A 21,350-nucleotide genomic window follows, 5' to 3' on the forward strand; every position below is an offset into this window, starting at 1 on the left:
CTGAACGGTCAGCTAGTTGAAGAGACATTCTCGTGGATTTAAGCTCACCTAGTTTTAGTTTCTTATAGGTCGAAAGATGCATCAAACTAACACTAGCTCCTAAATCGCATAAGGCTTTATCTATAACAATTCTTCCTATTACACAAGGTATGGAAAAACTACCAGGATCTTTTAGTTTGGGAGGCATGTTGTTTTGAATGATAGCGCTACATTCTGCGGTAAGCGTTACAGTTTCGTTATCCTCGAGTTTCTTTTTGTTTGAAAGAATTTCTTTTAGGAATTAAGCACACGAAGGCATCTGAGTTATAACTTATGTGAAAGGTATTGTTATGTTTAATTGTTTCAGAAGTTCTACAAAATTTTTAAATTGCTCTTCGGTTTTAGATTTAGCTAATCTCTGAGGTTACGGGATAGGTGGTTTATAAGGTGGTGGTGGCACATAGGGTTTCTCTTTTTCAGATTCCACTTTGGTGTCTTTTTCATTTATTTTGGCGGTTTGATCATCAGTTGATGTCTTTTTGGTTTCCTCTGGCTCTTGTTGTGACATGGGTGCGTTTTGAGTTCTAGGATCGATATGTCCATCGTAGTTCGTTCCACTTCGCAGTGTAATCACATTTGTATGTCCTTTAGGATTAGATTGTGGTTGAGCAGGAAACGTGCCAGCAGAGGCAGCAGTAGGTGCTTGTTGTTGAGCTACTTGTGAGATTTGCGTTTCTAGCATCTTGTTATGTGTAGCTAAAGCATCTACTTTGTTTGATAATTGTTTTAGTTGAGCTCTATTATGAATGTTTTGATTTAGGAAGTCTTTGTTGGTTTGTTGTTGGAAGGCTATGAAGTTTTCCATCATGATTTATAGATTCGACTTCCTAGGGGCGTTTGGAGTAGCTACAGGTGCTTTTTGATAGCCAGGTGGGACAGCAGGTGCTTGTCCAGTGCGTACAACGCATTGTTGTTCTTATACGAAAAGTTTGGATGGTTCTTCCATCCAGGGTTGTACGTGTTAGAGTAAGGGTTTCCTTGAGCGTAGTTCACTTGATCAGATGGAATACCTATCAGAAGTTGACATTCGGCAACGACATGTCCAGTTAATCCACATATCTCACAGTTAGGTGCTACAACAGCCGCGGTGGCTGAAGGAGTGATGGTTAAGTTCTTGATCTTTTGAGTTAAAGCGTCTACTTTAGCGTTAACGCGGTCTATACCACTTACTTTGTACATTCCTCCTTTGGTTTGGGTTTTCTCTAGAGCAGCTCGTTCTCCTCCCCATTGATAATGGTTTTGTGCCATGTTTTCTATGAGGTTGTATGCTTCATCATGGGGTTTGTCCATTAAAGCTCCGCCAACTGCGGCATCTATAGTTATTTTAGTGTTATAGAGTAGACCACCATAGAAAGTATGGATGATCAACCATGGTTCAAGTCCATGATGAGGGCATAGTCTTAACATGTCCTTATATCGTTCCCAAGCTTCGAATAGTGATCTGTTATGTTTTTGGGTAAATCCGTTGATTTGACCTCTTAGAATAGCAGTCTTGCTAGGCGGAAAATATCTAGCTAAGAATAATCTCTTTAGTTCGTCCCATGTAGTTATGGAATTAGAAGGCAGGGACTGAAGCCACGCTCTAGCTCTATCTCTCAAGGAGAAGGGAAAGAGGCATAATCGAATAGCTTTAGAACTAACGTTGTTAGCTTTGACAGTGTCGGCATATTACACGAACACGGATAAATGGAGGTTAGGATCGTCTGCAGGGCTTCCAGAGAATTGGTTTTGTTGGACAGCTTGTACCAATGAAGGTTTCAGTTCGAAATTGTTCGCCTCAATCGCAGGTAGTGCGATTCTTGAATGCGGTTCAGCTCGTGAAGGAGCGGCATAGTCTCTAATAGGGCGAAGAGCAGCCATCTCTAACTTCGGGGTAATTTGATTGATTTGATCAGTAAAGATCAATTCCTGAGAAATTGGAATTGGTGTTACTTCGGGAAGATGATAAGCTCGACGTCTTACGTTAACAAAACGTTCGATCTCGTTAATTCGTTGTATTAATTCTCCTCCTTGTGAACGAGTATTTGGCATACAATCGTTCAAAGAAAAGGAACATAATTGCCCTAGTCTCTACGGTGTAACAGTGAGTTACGATATCGACTAAAATAGTCCCCGGCAACGGCGCAAAAAACTTGATCGTGACTTTACGTGTCTATAAATCGGATAACTGCAAGTGCACAGTCGTGTCGTGTAGTTTTAAAAGACATCGAATCCACTTGGACTATGAATCGATCTACCTTTATCTAAGGTTACTATGTAAAGCTAAGGCTACTAATATCTTTGTTGTTTTTAAGGGGAAATGTGAATTGTGAATTCTAAGAAATATAATAATAAACGGATATCAATATGTATTTCGTCTAACTTAGGTAATCCGAAGGTCCATTGGCTATGGTTCTTATTTAATTAAAAATCTTTATTAATTATGTCGTTTAAAAGTCCTCCTCTCAAACTCTCGCTCTATTGATTTAGACTACTATCCTAACTCATAATGTACGCTCTCGCCATCCCATTAGATTTAGAAAAGTTTTTGAAAATAACATAGTTAATAAAATGCTTGCTTTATGAAGACCTTATCTACTTAAATCTCCTAGTCTCAAACTCTCGCTCTGTTGACTCTGATCATGCTAGTATTCCCTAACCTACGCTCTCGCCATCCCGCGTCGGGTTTAAAAACACTTTTTGAAAATAAATAATTTCTAATCAATTTAATACGCTTTCACCATCTTTAAAACTAATGTCCTATGTCTACTATCCAGTTAAAGATCTCAAACTCTCGCTCTATTGATTTTAACCTTTGTCGGCCTTAAAATCTCAAACTCTCGCTCTATTGATTTTAAGACTCTATTAATTCAAATTAGACATAAAACCAAAAACAAGTGATAGTTAATAAAACATTATTAAGCCAACTAATTTCGGATCCCACGATTAACTTACTTTACATACCGATATCTTAATTAATTATCCAGACATATTGATACGGTTAAACATGCATAATTTTGTTCGGTTTATAATAAAAGGCATACAATATATCATGCAATTAAATAATATAAAGGCAGTAAATAAATAACCTGAATAAAATAAATCTAAAATAAATCTGGATCTTGGAGTACTCGAACTTCCGCCAGAGGTTGGCGGGATCGTTCTTCAGAAATTATTAGGCGTACAATTTAAAGGCAAGGAAAATAAAAACTAAATCTAACGTAATGTTAGATCTATAAAAGGTTCACAACAATTTCCGGTGTAGAAATTGTTATGAGAAAATAAAGCAACGAATAAAAATGCAGAGAAAAATAAATGCTTAAAAAATGAATTCGGCAGCACTTCGTTAGAAAAAATTCGGACCCGGAGGGCTGAAGTATCCACTTCCTTTTATAGGTGAGGTTCTGCAGTTTGGTCCCGTGAATGTAGGCACTTTTGACTGGGACTTGGGAGATGCACGTCTCCACTTCTTTAGGAGAGTTGAGAAACAGACTTGAGACGTGCGTCTCAAGTGGAGATATTTTAGGAAGACTTGGAGACGGGCGTCTCCTATTGGTGACGTGGAAGAGAGACGTTGGAGACGGGCGCCTCCACGTGCTGAAGTGGTCTTTTCTAGCTCCTTCGTGGGCTGGGCTTGATCTTTAGGCCTTTGGGTCTTCTTTGCACCCCTCTATTCACTTCAACACCTCTCTTTCATCTTTTAAGAATAAATAATAATGATTTTTGCTCCATTTCTTCTTCTTTTCGCTAATAGTCTCAATATGAACGCAATACCTGAAACATCGTAAATACCCGCCTAATATCATAATAAAACAATATAATTAAATGAAAATGCTAATAATATCTATGGATTTTAAGCTAAATATATGATATAAAATCGTATGGATTCTTGTTCTGGGAACAGGAACTTTCAAATAGATAGTTCTTTCTTGATCTTTTTCTTTATTTTTTTCTTTGGCCATGGGACAAGTAGTCAGTGACTTGGAAATTTTAGGCTCCCATAGATAACAGTTATTCTCAGATCTGACTCCTTGCATGACTTCTTCATTTTCTTTATTGTTAACAATGCACTCTTCTTTAGTGAACTGATCGGTCACCAATTTGTATGGTGTTTTCATCAATCTCTCGGCATAAATCTCGTCAATTCGGTAACACAATGGCCCGTCTTTTATAGTTTTCGTTCTTATTTTGAAAGTTTCGTTTAAGTTGTGTGTTTTGTTTTGATGCTAAGAACTCATGTTTTTAAGATGCTTTGATGCTTGTTTTTGGTAGTGATTGTGTTTCAGGTTTATGCGTTTAAGTCCATGAGAAGAATGCAGGGCTGAACAAAGATGAATCGAAGAAAAAGTGAAGATTTGGTGCATATAGTGGCCTGACACGGGTACCAGTGTCACAGGACACGGCCAGTGTCAGGAAGCAGGAGAAGAAACAAAAGAATGGAGAAATCAGTGGCCTGACACGGGTACCCGTGTCACGTGACACTGCCCGTGTCAGGAAGCCTGGGGGGAAATTTTGAAAATAACATGGACAGAGGGCCAACACGGGTGCCCGTGTCACAGGACACGGCCCGTGTTGGCAGGCGCGAGCAATTTTTCCAATTTTCTATTTTTTAGGGCTCCGAGTTCATTAAGGGTAGAGTGGACTTTTCGCACGTTTTGAACTTGAATCAGCAGTACTAAAACCTAATTCTGAGAAGGATTGTGGAGCTTGGATCATATTGGAGATTTTCTACGAAGGAGAGAAGAGCAATCAAGGGTTTGGAAAAGGGAGATCTTCAAGAGCGGAAGCAATTGAAGATTGAAGAAATCCTCATCTCTTGTAATGTTCACGATTACCTTTGTTGTTTTCTTCATTATTATGAGTAGCTAAACATTTTTATGGTAGGGGGATGTCCCTGAATTGCTAGTATGTAATGAATCGAATTACCGTTATTTTATGATTTTGAAGTTTTATGAGTTAAGTTTATATTCAAAGTGTCTAATGCTTTTATCTATTGGAAAATAGATTCTTGATTTACGGTTAACGTTAGGTCGGACAAACCACGTTAATGCTTTTTGAATTATAACACTATTAGTGAATCGCTTAGGAATAAGGGTTTAACTATTGTGATCATCCATTCTTGATTACATGAACATGGTTCTTGGTACAAAGTTAGGTTGTTAAGGAATTAAAACATAATTTATGTACCATATGATTTTCCGCTAAGGAATTAGGGAAAATAACTTTTAAGAATTGTTACTTACTCATACAAACGAATCTTTCATGAAATAGCGGTCATACGAATTACAAGGCGGTTCATACATCTACCCTAGCATGTTTTCTCTTATTTTATTACAAAATCTCGTTTTTAAATATTGCTTATTTCAACTTAGTTTAATCTTTAACAAACCAATCAAAACAACCCCATGTGCTTTTTGTTCAATTGAATTACTGTCAAAACTTATATTGCCACAGCAGTCCTTGTGATCGATACTTGGATAACTTCCACTTTAATAACTACATCGGTAGAAAATAGTACACTTGCTATTTTACCGGTCAAGTTTTTGGCGCCGTTGCCGGGGACTGCCAAGCTATAAGCCGAACTTTAAGTCAATTGAAATTTTGTTGCTCTGCGACCAAAATTTTATTTTTATCCGTTATTTTAATTTCATTGCAGTTTTGTATCTGTTCTAACTGTTGTCTAACTGTTTATGCGAGGTCAGACCTCAGCTAAATTTTCCTTTGACACAGAACCAGAAAGAGCTCTGCACGAGAGACGCCGCAAGGCAAGAATTGAAAGACTGGCAGCACCAAGTTCAAGTCTTAGTGTTCCACATCAGGAAAGCGACGACGAAGTGTCTGTGCATTCGGAGCACAGCGACTCTGACTTTGACAGGGAGGTAGTTCAGGAACCAGTTAACATGGCTGGAAATCAACCTCCTGCAGAGAGATTGTTAGGGGACTATGGAGGGGCAAACGCTCACCCCAACCGGATGACTATTGTTAATCAACCAGTGAATGTGGCACATTTTCAATTGCATCCATCCACCATTCGCCAGTTAGAGGGCAAGCCGTTCTCCGGAAGAATAAACGAGGATGCAAATAAGCATCTTCAGAGATTTCTCACTACGACAACTTCGTTGAAGATCGAAGGTCATTCAGAGGAAGCCAAGAGACTTGTTATGTTCCCGTTTACACTTACTGATGACGCAGAGGAGTGGTTTTACTCACTTCCGGCTGCAAGTATCACGACATGGCAAGAGATGGAAACGGCATTCCTCAATGAATATTTTCCTGCGTCGGTGTTTATCCGAAAAAGATACGATATTGTCAATTTCAAACAAAAAGAGGGGGAATCATTGGGGGATGCATACAAGAGGTTCAAAAGGTGTTTGACTGCATGTCCTACTCATAACATGGACGCTACCGAGCAGATGCAGAATTTCGTAAATGGGTTGCGACTCAAGACAAAGCAGCTTATTGATACCGCTGCTGGTGGTTCAACCAATTTTGCTACAGCCACAATTATGAAAAGGATCATAGAGGCAATTGCTGCTAATGAGTATCTTGAATTGTATGATCGAACCATGAGCCAACCGGAGGGAAAAATTGATTTGAAGTTACCAGAACAAGTTGTGAAAATGGAAGACCAAATTGCAGCTGAAGTCGAGAGAAGACTCAAGAAGATGACTGTTGAGACTCAAACTGTGGCTCAAGTTCAACCGGCTCAGACGGTCAGTTGTGAGATTTGTAATGGTCCTCACCAAACTGTGTATTGTTTTGCAACTCCTCAACAAATTGAAGAAATCAAGTTCTTGAAGCAGAACAATCCTTATTCTAACACCTATAATCCGGGATGGAAGAATCATCCAAACTTCTCATGGAAAGATCAACAACAAGTTCCTCAAAAGGCAGAATGGGAAGTAGCTATTGAGAGATTGGCCGGACAATGTTCCCAGTTTCAAGAAGAGACAAGAAACAACCATAGGAACACAACAGCTTCAATCAAAAATCTGGAAGTTCAAGTGGGTCAGATAGCACAACATCTCACTCTACAGGCACAAGGTACTCTTCCAAGCTCAACTGTGGCAAATCCAAAAAACCAAGAAAAAATTAATGTTGTTACAACAAGAAGTCAGAAAGCGCCAGAGCCTGAAGAAGAGGAGGGGATAGATGACAACTTAGTCATAGAGGTAGATCTAGAAATTAGAGAAAATCCAAAAGAGCCTGAAGTAGTGATATCACCGGTTAAGCCACTAGAAGAGAAAAATAAGAAAGAAACTAAACCGGTGGTCAAATTACCATTCCCCTCTAGAGTGGCCAAGAAGGATTCGAAAGAGAAGGATTTTGAGAAGTTTGCTGCAATGTTCAAGAAGTTAGAGATTAACTTACCTTTCTTTGAAGCACTTGAGAATATGCCTTTATACAAGAAATTTATGAAAGAGGTAATTTCTAAGAAAAGACAAGTGGGAGATGAAACAGAAATTGTGACTGAAAAGTGTGGTAGAGTCTCGCCAGCAAGGAAGATCCCCATTAAGAAGAAAGACCCTGGAGTGGTGGCAATACCGTGCACCATAAATGACAGAGTGTTCAAAAAGGTGCTAATTGATTCTGGTTCTAGTGTGAGTCTGATGCCATTGTCCATCTTCAAAAAGCTGGAGATTGGAAAAATAAGCGAGAGTGAAACAAAGTTGCAATTCGCTGATCACACTATTAAGAAGTCATATGGGATAGTCGAAGATGTAATGGTAGAGATTGACAAGTTTGTTTACCCAGTTGATTTCCACATCATGGACATTCCTGAGGATGAAGAGACTCCAATCCTTCTTGGGCGACCCTTTTTGCTTACTAGTCGCTGCAATTTGGATATTGAAAAAGGGGAACTCGTAGTTAAATCATTTGATGAGGAGGTAACACTGAAGGTGTTAGAAGTCAAAAAAGAAGCTGCTGGTAGGAATAATCAATCTAAAGTTGGTATGATCAGAAGTGAGGGAGCCAGAAGAAGTCCACACCATCCCGAAAAAGTTTCAAGTATCATCTCTAAGGTGGCCTCAGCTCATACACCTATAAAAATTCCTGCGGTAATTCAAGAAATCAAGAAGAAGAAAACAGGGGAAAGTAGAGGTGAGAAGATGAAAGTGGGTAGTAACTTGAAGAGAAAAGTGGTCCATACTTCTCGACTTCATAAGGTTGTGGTTACGGAAGTGACAAGCAACCAAGTTTGGAGGAGGAAGTACCCTCCTTAATAAAGGGTATTGGACCGTCGAGCCATGCGACGTTAAACGAAGCGCTTCGTGGGAGGCAACCCACGGTTTTAATAATGCGGTTTACTTTTTGTTTTGTTTTCAGAAGAAAAAAAATGGGTCTCTCTGGTGAAAGCTAGGAAGCGGCAGCTGGAGTTGCAGTACCCTCTGTGAGTTCACCCTCACTATCTTGAATTTAAACATTGAGGTCAATGTTTGGTTCAAGTGTGGGGGGGTTTTATTGCATTCAGTCTTTATTTTCAGTTTATTTGCTAAGTTTTTCGTTCTGTTTTAATTAGTTTGCTTGAAGGAACATTGTGTTGCAGAAGGACGAGGATTGTGTCAAAGAGAGGTGAACCAGTACCGAGTGGATGAAAGATCCAACCCAAGCTTGCACCCGAGGCACCCCTGAAAGTTGATACAACTGAAAAAAAAATAGTTGGACGCAACTCGATGACACTGGTCTGAGATTGAAAGCTGGTACATACGAACCGGAAAAGATGCGACATTACACAATAAGCACTCGGGATCCTGTAAGCTATGCCCAACATGGTGAGATCATAAAAAGCCAGACATTTATCATCATGAGAGAGTAGTCAGGTATGACTTTATCACTTTGAATTTGCGTAAGTTCTATTCATATGACACTACCTGATAACACACACTGAGGCACGTTTTTTTGTGTTTCCCCTTGAGCCTTTTTAGCCATCCCTAATTCATGTTTACCATTTGCAAACCCCTTTGAGCCTTTATCCCTTGTTTGTTTTTAAAAACCCGCATATATTACCCCTTGGCCAAAAGAAAAAAATAAATATTCCCTTTTACCCGTGCTCGGCATAAACGTGGTGGATGAAAAAGTTGTGCAAAATTCTAAGTTTGGGGTGGTGATGCAAAAAGGGCAAGTGAAAAAAAAAAAAAAAGAAGAGAAGAAAAGAAAAAAAAAAATTATAGAACTCACCAAAACACACTTGTCCTGACTAAATGACTTGGTTACATTTGAAACACTCGAATAAGTGAGTGAAGTCAAGAGTCAATGATTAAACCCCATCGTACTAAAATAAGCATAATAACAAGAAAGACAACATGATTGCCGAGCCCCCAAAACCTTTGTGTATCCGTTTCCTTGTTTATCCCACCTGTCCTAAGCCCCGTTTCAACCCGAAGACCTCAAAAAGTGTGTGCAAAGTGTTTGTGTATGAAAGTAGAATTTGTTCAAATTTAAAAGTTGATATTGCATATCGTGATTTATGAGTGAATTGCTTTTAACCGTGAGAGACTTGGTGAGAAGTGTGAAAAAGCTTACAGGTGAAGGAGAATTTTAACATGAAAGTGGAGCGGAAAATTCGGGGAGTAAAAGCTAGCATGATTGACCGGAATGGTGGAAGTCGAGTTGTGAAAAACACGGTTGTATTGTGGAAGCATAAATTTAGGGGTGACCTCTGTTTGATGTTTCAGGCATTGCTTGAGGACAAGCAACGAGCTAAGTTTGGGGTTGTGATCGGTCACCAATTTGTATGGTGTTTTCATCAATCTCTCGGCATAAATCTCGTCAATTCGGTAACACAATGGCCCGTCTTTTATAGTTTTCGTTCTTATTTTGAAAGTTTCGTTTAAGTTGTGTGTTTTGTTTTGATGCTAAGAACTCATGTTTTTAAGATGCTTTGATGCTTGTTTTTGGTAGTGATTGTGTTTCAGGTTTATGCGTTTAAGTCCATGAGAAGAATGCAGGGCTGAACAAAGATGAATCGAAGAAAAAGTGAAGATTTGGTGCATATAGTGGCCTGACACGGGTACCAGTGTCACAGGACACGGCCAGTGTCAGGAAGCAGGAGAAGAAACAAAAGAATGGAGAAATCAGTGGCCTGACACGGGTACCCGTGTCACGTGACACTGCCCGTGTCAGGAAGCCTGGGGGGAAATTTTGAAAATAACATGGACAGAGGGCCAACACGGGTGCCCGTGTCACAGGACACGGCCCGTGTTGGCAGGCGCGAGCAATTTTTCCAATTTTCTATTTTTTAGGGCTCCGAGTTCATTAAGGGTAGAGTGGACTTTTCGCACGTTTTGAACTTGAATCAGCAGTACTAAAACCTAATTCTGAGAAGGATTGTGGAGCTTGGATCATATTGGAGATTTTCTACGAAGGAGAGAAGAGCAATCAAGGGTTTGGAAAAGGGAGATCTTCAAGAGCGGAAGCAATTGAAGATTGAAGAAATCCTCATCTCTTGTAATGTTCACGATTACCTTTGTTGTTTTCTTCATTATTATGAGTAGCTAAACATTTTTATGGTAGGGGGATGTCCCTGAATTGCTAGTATGTAATGAATCGAATTACCGTTATTTTATGATTTTGAAGTTTTATGAGTTAAGTTTATATTCAAAGTGTCTAATGCTTTTATCTATTGGAAAATAGATTCTTGATTTACGGTTAACGTTAGGTCGGACAAACCACATTAATGCTTTTTGAATTATAACACTATTAGTGAATCGCTTAGGAATAAGGGTTTAACTATTGTGATCATCCATTCTTGATTACATGAACATGGTTCTTGGTACAAAGTTAGGTTGTTAAGGAATTAAAACATAATTTATGTACCATATGATTTTCCGCTAAGGAATTAGGGAAAATAACTTTTAAGAATTGTTACTTACTCATACAAACGAATCTTTCATGAAATAGCGGTCATACGAATTACAAGGCGGTTCATACATCTACCCTAGCATGTTTTCTCTTATTTTATTACAAAATCTCGTTTTTAAATATTGCTTATTTCAACTTAGTTTAATCTTTAACAAACCAATCAAAACAACCCCATGTGCTTTTTGTTCAATTGAATTACTGTCAAAACTTATATTGCCACAGCAGTCCTTGTGATCGATACTTGGATAACTTCCACTTTAATAACTACATCGGTAGAAAATAGTACACTTGCTATTTTACCGGTCAAGTTTTTGGCGCCGTTGCCGGGGACTGCCAAGCTATAAGCCGAACTTTAAGTCAATTGAAATTTTGTTGCTCTGCGACCAAAATTTTATTTTTATCCGTTATTTTAATTTTATTGCAGTTTTGTATCTGTTCTAACTGTTGTCTAACTGTTTATGCGAGGTCAGACCTCAGCTAAATTTTCCTTTGACACAGAACCAGAAAGAGCTCTGCACGAGAGACGCCGCAAGGCAAGAATTGAAAGACTGGCAGCACCAAGTGCAAGTCTTAGTGTTCCACATCAGGAAAGCGACGACGAAGTGTCTGTGCATTCGGAGCACAGCGACTCTGACTTTGACAGGGAGGTAGTTCAGGAACCAGTTAACATGGCTGGAAATCAACCTCCTGCAGAGAGATTGTTAGGGGACTATGGAGGGGCAAACGCTCACCCCAACCGGATGACTATTGTTAATCAACCAGTGAATGTGGCACATTTTCAATTGCATCCATCCACCATTCGCCAGTTAGAGGGCAAGCCGTTCTCCGGAAGAATAAACGAGGATGCAAATAAGCATCTTCAGAGATTTCTCACTACGACAACTTCGTTGAAGATCGAAGGTCATTCAGAGGAAGCCAAGAGACTTGTTATGTTCCCGTTTACACTTACTGATGACGCAGAGGAGTGGTTTTACTCACTTCCGGCTGCAAGTATCACGACATGGCAAGAGATGGAAACGGCATTCCTCAATGAATATTTTCCTGCGTCGGTGTTTATCCGAAAAAGATACGATATTGTCAATTTCAAACAAAAAGAGGGGGAATCATTGGGGGATGCATACAAGAGGTTCAAAAGGTGTTTGACTGCATGTCCTACTCATAACATGGACGCTACCGAGCAGATGCAGAATTTCGTAAATGGGTTGCGACTCAAGACAAAGCAGCTTATTGATACCGCTGCTGGTGGTTCAACCAATTTTGCTACAGCCACAATTATGAAAAGGATCATAGAGGCAATTGCTGCTAATGAGTATCTTGAATTGTATGATCGAACCATGAGCCAACCGGAGGGAAAAATTGATTTGAAGTTACCAGAACAAGTTGTGAAAATGGAAGACCAAATTGCAGCTGAAGTCGAGAGAAGACTCAAGAAGATGACTGTTGAGACTCAAACTGTGGCTCAAGTTCAACCGGCTCAGACGGTCAGTTGTGAGATTTGTAATGGTCCTCACCAAACTGTGTATTGTTTTGCAACTCCTCAACAAATTGAAGAAATCAAGTTCTTGAAGCAGAACAATCCTTATTCTAACACCTATAATCCGGGATGGAAGAATCATCCAAACTTCTCATGGAAAGATCAACAACAAGTTCCTCAAAAGGCAGAATGGGAAGTAGCTATTGAGAGATTGGCCGGACAATGTTCCCAGTTTCAAGAAGAGACAAGAAACAACCATAGGAACACAACAGCTTCAATCAAAAATCTGGAAGTTCAAGTGGGTCAGATAGCACAACATCTCACTCTACAGGCACAAGGTACTCTTCCAAGCTCAACTGTGGCAAATCCAAAAAACCAAGAAAAAATTAATGTTGTTACAACAAGAAGTCAGAAAGCGCCAGAGCCTGAAGAAGAGGAGGGGATAGATGACAACTTAGTCATAGAGGTAGATCTAGAAATTAGAGAAAATCCAAAAGAGCCTGAAGTAGTGATATCACCGGTTAAGCCACTAGAAGAGAAAAATAAGAAAGAAACTAAACCGGTGGTCAAATTACCATTCCCCTCTAGAGTGGCCAAGAAGGATTCGAAAGAGAAGGATTTTGAGAAGTTTGCTGCAATGTTCAAGAAGTTAGAGATTAACTTACCTTTCTTTGAAGCACTTGAGAATATGCCTTTATACAAGAAATTTATGAAAGAGGTAATTTCTAAGAAAAGACAAGTGGGAGATGAAACAGAAATTGTGACTGAAAAGTGTGGTAGAGTCTCGCCAGCAAGGAAGATCCCCATTAAGAAGAAAGACCCTGGAGTGGTGGCAATACCGTGCACCATAAATGACAGAGTGTTCAAAAAGGTGCTAATTGATTCTGGTTCTAGTGTGAGTCTGATGCCATTGTCCATCTTCAAAAAGCTGGAGATTGGAAAAATAAGCGAGAGTGAAACAAAGTTGCAATTCGCTGATCACACTATTAAGAAGTCATATGGGATAGTCGAAGATGTAATGGTAGAGATTGACAAGTTTGTTTACCCAGTTGATTTCCACATCATGGACATTCCTGAGGATGAAGAGACTCCAATCCTTCTTGGGCGACCCTTTTTGCTTACTAGTCGCTGCAATTTGGATATTGAAAAAGGGGAACTCGTAGTTAAATCATTTGATGAGGAGGTAACACTGAAGGTGTTAGAAGTCAAAAAAGAAGCTGCTGGTAGGAATAATCAATCTAAAGTTGGTATGATCAGAAGTGAGGGAGCCAGAAGAAGTCCACACCATCCCGAAAAAGTTTCAAGTATCATCTCTAAGGTGGCCTCAGCTCATACACCTATAAAAATTCCTGCGGTAATTCAAGAAATCAAGAAGAAGAAAACAGGGGAAAGTAGAGGTGAGAAGATGAAAGTGGGTAGTAACTTGAAGAGAAAAGTGGTCCATACTTCTCGACTTCATAAGGTTGTGGTTACGGAAGTGACAAGCAACCAAGTTTGGAGGAGGAAGTACCCTCCTTAATAAAGGGTATTGGACCGTCGAGCCATGCGACGTTAAACGAAGCGCTTCGTGGGAGGCAACCCACGGTTTTAATAATGCGGTTTACTTTTTGTTTTGTTTTCAGAAGAAAAAAAATGGGTCTCTCTGGTGAAAGCTAGGAAGCGGCAGCTGGAGTTGCAGTACCCTCTGTGAGTTCACCCTCACTATCTTGAATTTAAACATTGAGGTCAATGTTTGGTTCAAGTGTGGGGGGGTTTTATTGCATTCAGTCTTTATTTTCAGTTTATTTGCTAAGTTTTTCGTTCTGTTTTAATTAGTTTGCTTGAAGGAACATTGTGTTGCAGAAGGACGAGGATTGTGTCAAAGAGAGGTGAACCAGTACCGAGTGGATGAAAGATCCAACCCAAGCTTGCACCCGAGGCACCCCTGAAAGTTGATACAACTGAAAAAAAAATAGTTGGACGCAACTCGATGACACTGGTCTGAGATTGAAAGCTGGTACATACGAACCGGAAAAGATGCGACATTACACAATAAGCACTCGGGATCCTGTAAGCTATGCCCAACATGGTGAGATCATAAAAAGCCAGACATTTATCATCATGAGAGAGTAGTCAGGTATGACTTTATCACTTTGAATTTGCGTAAGTTCTATTCATATGACACTACCTGATAACACACACTGAGGCACGTTTTTTTGTGTTTCCCCTTGAGCCTTTTTAGCCATCCCTAATTCATGTTTACCATTTGCAAACCCCTTTGAGCCTTTATCCCTTGTTTGTTTTTAAAAACCCGCATATATTACCCCTTGGCCAAAAGAAAAAAATAAATATTCCCTTTTACCCGTGCTCGGCATAAACGTGGTGGATGAAAAAGTTGTGCAAAATTCTAAGTTTGGGGTGGTGATGCAAAAAGGGCAAGTGAAAAAAAAAAAAAAAAGAAGAGAAGAAAAGAAAAAAAAAATTATAGAACTCACCAAAACACACTTGTCCTGACTAAATGACTTGGTTACATTTGAAACACTCGAATAAGTGAGTGAAGTCAAGAGTCAATGATTAAACCCCATCGTACTAAAATAAGCACAATAACAAGAAAGACAACATGATTGCCGAGCCCCCAAAACCTTTGTGTATCCGTTTCCTTGTTTATCCCACCTGTCCTAAGCCCCGTTTCAACCCGAAGACCTCAAAAAGTGTGTGCAAAGTGTTTGTGTATGAAAGTAGAATTTGTTCAAATTTAAAAGTTGATATTGCATATCGTGATTTATGAGTGAATTGCTTTTAACCGTGAGAGACTTGGTGAGAAGTGTGAAAAAGCTTACAGGTGAAGGAGAATTTTAACATGAAAGTGGAGCGGAAAATTCGGGGAGTAAAAGCTAGCATGATTGACCGGAATGGTGGAAGTCGAGTTGTGAAAAACACGGTTGTATTGTGGAAGCATAAATTTAGGGGTGACCTCTGTTTGATGTTTCAGGCATTGCTTGAGGACAAGCAACGAGCTAAGTTTGGGGTTGTGATCGGTCACCAATTTGTATGGTGTTTTCATCAATCTCTCGGCATAAATCTCGTCAATTCGGTAACACAATGGCCCGTCTTTTATAGTTTTCGTTCTTATTTTGAAAGTTTCGTTTAAGTTGTGTGTTTTGTTTTGATGCTAAGAACTCATGTTTTTAAGATGCTTTGATGCTTGTTTTTGGTAGTGATTGTGTTTCAGGTTTATGCGTTTAAGTCCATGAGAAGAATGCAGGGCTGAACAAAGATGAATCGAAGAAAAAGTGAAGATTTGGTGCATATAGTGGCCTGACACGGGTACCAGTGTCACAGGACACGGCCAGTGTCAGGAAGCAGGAGAAGAAACAAAAGAATGGAGAAATCAGTGGCCTGACACGGGTACCCGTGTCACGTGACACTGCCCGTGTCAGGAAGCCTGGGGGGAAATTTTGAAAATAACATGGACAGAGGGCCAACACGGGTGCCCGTGTCACAGGACACGGCCCGTGTTGGCAGGCGCGAGCAATTTTTCCAATTTTCTATTTTTTAGGGCTCCGAGTTCATTAAGGGTAGAGTGGACTTTTCGCACGTTTTGAACTTGAATCAGCAGTACTAAAACCTAATTCTGAGAAGGATTGTGGAGCTTGGATCATATTGGAGATTTTCTACGAAGGAGAGAAGAGCAATCAAGGGTTTGGAAAAGGGAGATCTTCAAGAGCGGAAGCAATTGAAGATTGAAGAAATCCTCATCTCTTGTAATGTTCACGATTACCTTTGTTGTTTTCTTCATTATTATGAGTAGCTAAACATTTTTATGGTAGGGGGATGTCCCTGAATTGCTAGTATGTAATGAATCGAATTACCGTTATTTTATGATTTTGAAGTTTTATGAGTTAAGTTTATATTCAAAGTGTCTAATGCTTTTATCTATTGGAAAATAGATTCTTGATTTACGGTTAACGTTAGGTCGGACAAACCACGTTAATGCTTTTTGAATTATAACACTATTAGTGAATCGCTTAGGAATAAGGGTTTAACTATTGTGATCATCCATTCTTGATTACATGAACATGGTTCTTGGTACAAAGTTAGGTTGTTAAGGAATTAAAACATAATTTATGTACCATATGATTTTCCGCTAAGGAATTAGGGAAAATAACTTTTAAGAATTGTTACTTACTCATACAAACGAATCTTTCATGAAATAGCGGTCATACGAATTACAAGGCGGTTCATACATCTACCCTAGCATGTTTTCTCTTATTTTATTACAAAATCTCGTTTTTAAATATTGCTTATTTCAACTTAGTTTAATCTTTAACAAACCAATCAAAACAACCCCATGTGCTTTTTGTTCAATTGAATTACTGTCAAAACTTATATTGCCACAGCAGTCCTTGTGATCGATACTTGGATAACTTCCACTTTAATAACTACATCGGTAGAAAATAGTACACTTGCTATTTTACCGGTCAAGTTTTTGGCGCCGTTGCCGGGGACTGCCAAGCTATAAGCCGAACTTTAAGTCAATTGAAATTTTGTTGCTCTGCGACCAAAATTTTATTTTTATCCGTTATTTTAATTTTATTGCAGTTTTGTATCTGTTCTAACTGTTGTCTAACTGTTTATGCGAGGTCAGACCTCAGCTAAATTTTCCTTTGACACAGAACCAGAAAGAGCTCTGCACGAGAGACGCCGCAAGGCAAGAATTGAAAGACTGGCAGCACCAAGTGCAAGTCTTAGTGTTCCACATCAGGAAAGCGACGACGAAGTGTCTGTGCATTCGGAGCACAGCGACTCTGACTTTGACAGGGAGGTAGTTCAGGAACCAGTTAACATGGCTGGAAATCAACCTCCTGCAGAGAGATTGTTAGGGGACTATGGAGGGGCAAACGCTCACCCCAACCGGATGACTATTGTTAATCAACCAGTGAATGTGGCACATTTTCAATTGCATCCATCCACCATTCGCCAGTTAGAGGGCAAGCCGTTCTCCGGAAGAATAAACGAGGATGCAAATAAGCATCTTCAGAGATTTCTCACTACGACAACTTCGTTGAAGATCGAAGGTCATTCAGAGGAAGCCAAGAGACTTGTTATGTTCCCGTTTACACTTACTGATGACGCAGAGGAGTGGTTTTACTCACTTCCGGCTGCAAGTATCACGACATGGCAAGAGATGGAAACGGCATTCCTCAATGAATATTTTCCTGCGTCGGTGTTTATCCGAAAAAGATACGATATTGTCAGTTTCAAACAAAAAGAGGGGGAATCATTGGGGGATGCATACAAGAGGTTCAAAAGGTGTTTGACTGCATGTCCTACTCATAACATGGACGCTACCGAGCAGATGCAGAATTTCGTAAATGGGTTGCGACTCAAGACAAAGCAGCTTATTGATACCGCTGCTGGTGGTTCAACCAATTTTGCTACAGCCACAATTATGAAAAGGATCATAGAGGCAATTGCTGCTAATGAGTATCTTGAATTGTATGATCGAACCATGAGCCAACCGGAGGGAAAAATTGATTTGAAGTTACCAGAACAAGTTGTGAAAATGGAAGACCAAATTGCAGCTGAAGTCGAGAGAAGACTCAAGAAGATGACTGTTGAGACTCAAACTGTGGCTCAAGTTCAACCGGCTCAGACGGTCAGTTGTGAGATTTGTAATGGTCCTCACCAAACTGTGTATTGTTTTGCAACTCCTCAACAAATTGAAGAAATCAAGTTCTTGAAGCAGAACAATCCTTATTCTAACACCTATAATCCGGGATGGAAGAATCATCCAAACTTCTCATGGAAAGATCAACAACAAGTTCCTCAAAAGGCAGAATGGGAAGTAGCTATTGAGAGATTGGCCGGACAATGTTCCCAGTTTCAAGAAGAGACAAGAAACAACCATAGGAACACAACAGCTTCAATCAAAAATCTGGAAGTTCAAGTGGGTCAGATAGCACAACATCTCACTCTACAGGCACAAGGTACTCTTCCAAGCTCAACTGTGGCAAATCCAAAAAACCAAGAAAAAATTAATGTTGTTACAACAAGAAGTCAGAAAGCGCCAGAGCCTGAAGAAGAGGAGGGGATAGATGACAACTTAGTCATAGAGGTAGATCTAGAAATTAGAGAAAATCCAAAAGAGCCTGAAGTAGTGATATCACCGGTTAAGCCACTAGAAGAGAAAAATAAGAAAGAAACTAAACCGGTGGTCAAATTACCATTCCCCTCTAGAGTGGCCAAGAAGGATTCGAAAGAGAAGGATTTTGAGAAGTTTGCTGCAATGTTCAAGAAGTTAGAGATTAACTTACCTTTCTTTGAAGCACTTGAGAATATGCCTTTATACAAGAAATTTATGAAAGAGGTAATTTCTAAGAAAAGACAAGTGGGAGATGAAACAGAAATTGTGACTGAAAAGTGTGGTAGAGTCTCGCCAGCAAGGAAGATCCCCATTAAGAAGAAAGACCCTGGAGTGGTGGCAATACCGTGCACCATAAATGACAGAGTGTTCAAAAAGGTGCTAATTGATTCTGGTTCTAGTGTGAGTCTGATGCCATTGTCCATCTTCAAAAAGCTGGAGATTGGAAAAATAAGCGAGAGTGAAACAAAGTTGCAATTCGCTGATCACACTATTAAGAAGTCATATGGGATAGTCGAAGATGTAATGGTAGAGATTGACAAGTTTGTTTACCCAGTTGATTTCCACATCATGGACATTCCTGAGGATGAAGAGACTCCAATCCTTCTTGGGCGACCCTTTTTGCTTACTAGTCGCTGCAATTTGGATATTGAAAAAGGGGAACTCGTAGTTAAATCATTTGATGAGGAGGTAACACTGAAGGTGTTAGAAGTCAAAAAAGAAGCTGCTGGTAGGAATAATCAATCTAAAGTTGGTATGATCAGAAGTGAGGGAGCCAGAAGAAGTCCACACCATCCCGAAAAAGTTTCAAGTATCATCTCTAAGGTGGCCTCAGCTCATACACCTATAAAAATTCCTGCGGTAATTCAAGAAATCAAGAAGAAGAAAATAGGGGAAAGTAGAGGTGAGAAGATGAAAGTGGGTAGTAACTTGAAGAGAAAAGTGGTCCATACTTCTCGACTTCATAAGGTTGTGGTTACGGAAGTGACAAGCAACCAAGTTTGGAGGAGGAAGTACCCTCCTTAATAAAGGGTATTGGACCGTCGAGCCATGCGACGTTAAACGAAGCGCTTCGTGGGAGGCAACCCACGGTTTTAATAATGCGGTTTACTTTTTGTTTTGTTTTCAGAAGAAAAAAAATGGGTCTCTCTGGTGAAAGCTAGGAAGCGGCAGCTGGAGTTGCAGTACCCTCTGTGAGTTCACCCTCACTATCTTGAATTTAAACATTGAGGTCAATGTTTGGTTCAAGTGTGGGGGGGTTTTATTGCATTCAGTCTTTATTTTCAGTTTATTTGCTAAGTTTTTCGTTCTGTTTTAATTAGTTTGCTTGAAGGAACATTGTGTTGCAGAAGGACGAGGATTGTGTCAAAGAGAGGTGAACCAGTACCGAGTGGATGAAAGATCCAACCCAAGCTTGCACCCGAGGCACCCCTGAAAGTTGATACAACTGAAAAAAAAATAGTTGGACGCAACTCGATGACACTGGTCTGAGATTGAAAGCTGGTACATACGAACCGGAAAAGATGCGACATTACACAATAAGCACTCGGGATCCTGTAAGCTATGCCCAACATGGTGAGATCATAAAAAGCCAGACATTTATCATCATGAGAGAGTAGTCAGGTATGACTTTATCACTTTGAATTTGCGTAAGTTCTATTCATATGACACTACCTGATAACACACACTGAGGCACGTTTTTTTGTGTTTCCCCTTGAGCCTTTTTAGCCATCCCTAATTCATGTTTACCATTTGCAAACCCCTTTGAGCCTTTATCCCTTGTTTGTTTTTAAAAACCCGCATATATTACCCCTTGCCCAAAAGAAAAAAATAAATATTCCCTTTTACCCGTGCTCGGCATAAACGTGGTGGATGAAAAAGTTGTGCAAAATTCTAAGTTTGGGGTGGTGATGCAAAAAGGGCAAGTGAAAAAAAAAAAAAAAGAAGAGAAGAAAAGAAAAAAAAAATTATAGAACTCACCAAAACACACTTGTCCTGACTAAATGACTTGGTTACATTTGAAACACTCGAATAAGTGAGTGAAGTCAAGAGTCAATGATTAAACCCCATCGTACTAAAATAAGCACAATAACAAGAAAGACAACATGATTGCCGAGCCCCCAAAACCTTTGTGTATCCGTTTCCTTGTTTATCCCACCTGTCCTAAGCCCCGTTTCAACCCGAAGACCTCAAAAAGTGTGTGCAAAGTGTTTGTGTATGAAAGTAGAATTTGTTCAAATTTAAAAGTTGATATTGCATATCGTGATTTATGAGTGAATTGCTTTTAACCGTGAGAGACTTGGTGAGAAGTGTGAAAAAGCTTACAGGTGAAGGAGAATTTTAACATGAAAGTGGAGCGGAAAATTCGGGGAGTAAAAGCTAGCATGATTGACCGGAATGGTGGAAGTCGAGTTGTGAAAAACACGGTTGTATTGTGGAAGCATAAATTTAGGGGTGACCTCTGTTTGATGTTTCAGGCATTGCTTGAGGACAAGCAACGAGCTAAGTTTGGGGTTGTGATCGGTCACCAATTTGTATGGTGTTTTCATCAATCTCTCGGCATAAATCTCGTCAATTCGGTAACACAATGGCCCGTCTTTTATAGTTTTCGTTCTTATTTTGAAAGTTTCGTTTAAGTTGTGTGTTTTGTTTTGATGCTAAGAACTCATGTTTTTAAGATGCTTTGATGCTTGTTTTTGGTAGTGATTGTGTTTCAGGTTTATGCGTTTAAGTCCATGAGAAGAATGCAGGGCTGAACAAAGATGAATCGAAGAAAAAGTGAAGATTTGGTGCATATAGTGGCCTGACACGGGTACCAGTGTCACAGGACACGGCCAGTGTCAGGAAGCAGGAGAAGAAACAAAAGAATGG

At 39.7% G+C, this 21,350-nt stretch overlaps 1 non-coding gene across 1 annotated transcript; it reads left to right on the top strand.

Annotated features, from left to right (window-relative positions):
* The first annotated feature begins 1,417 nt into the window (after positions 1-1,417).
* LOC131615377 (small nucleolar RNA R71) lies at positions 1,418-1,524 on the top strand. The gene has a single exon (XR_009287795.1). It is a non-coding gene; the product is annotated as a small nucleolar RNA R71 (small nucleolar RNA).
* Positions 1,525-21,350: the final 19,826 nt, after the last annotated feature.

Source organism: Vicia villosa, linkage group LG6 (assembly GCF_029867415.1).
Source record: "Vicia villosa cultivar HV-30 ecotype Madison, WI linkage group LG6, Vvil1.0, whole genome shotgun sequence".
NCBI classification, from domain to species: domain Eukaryota; kingdom Viridiplantae; phylum Streptophyta; class Magnoliopsida; order Fabales; family Fabaceae; genus Vicia; species Vicia villosa.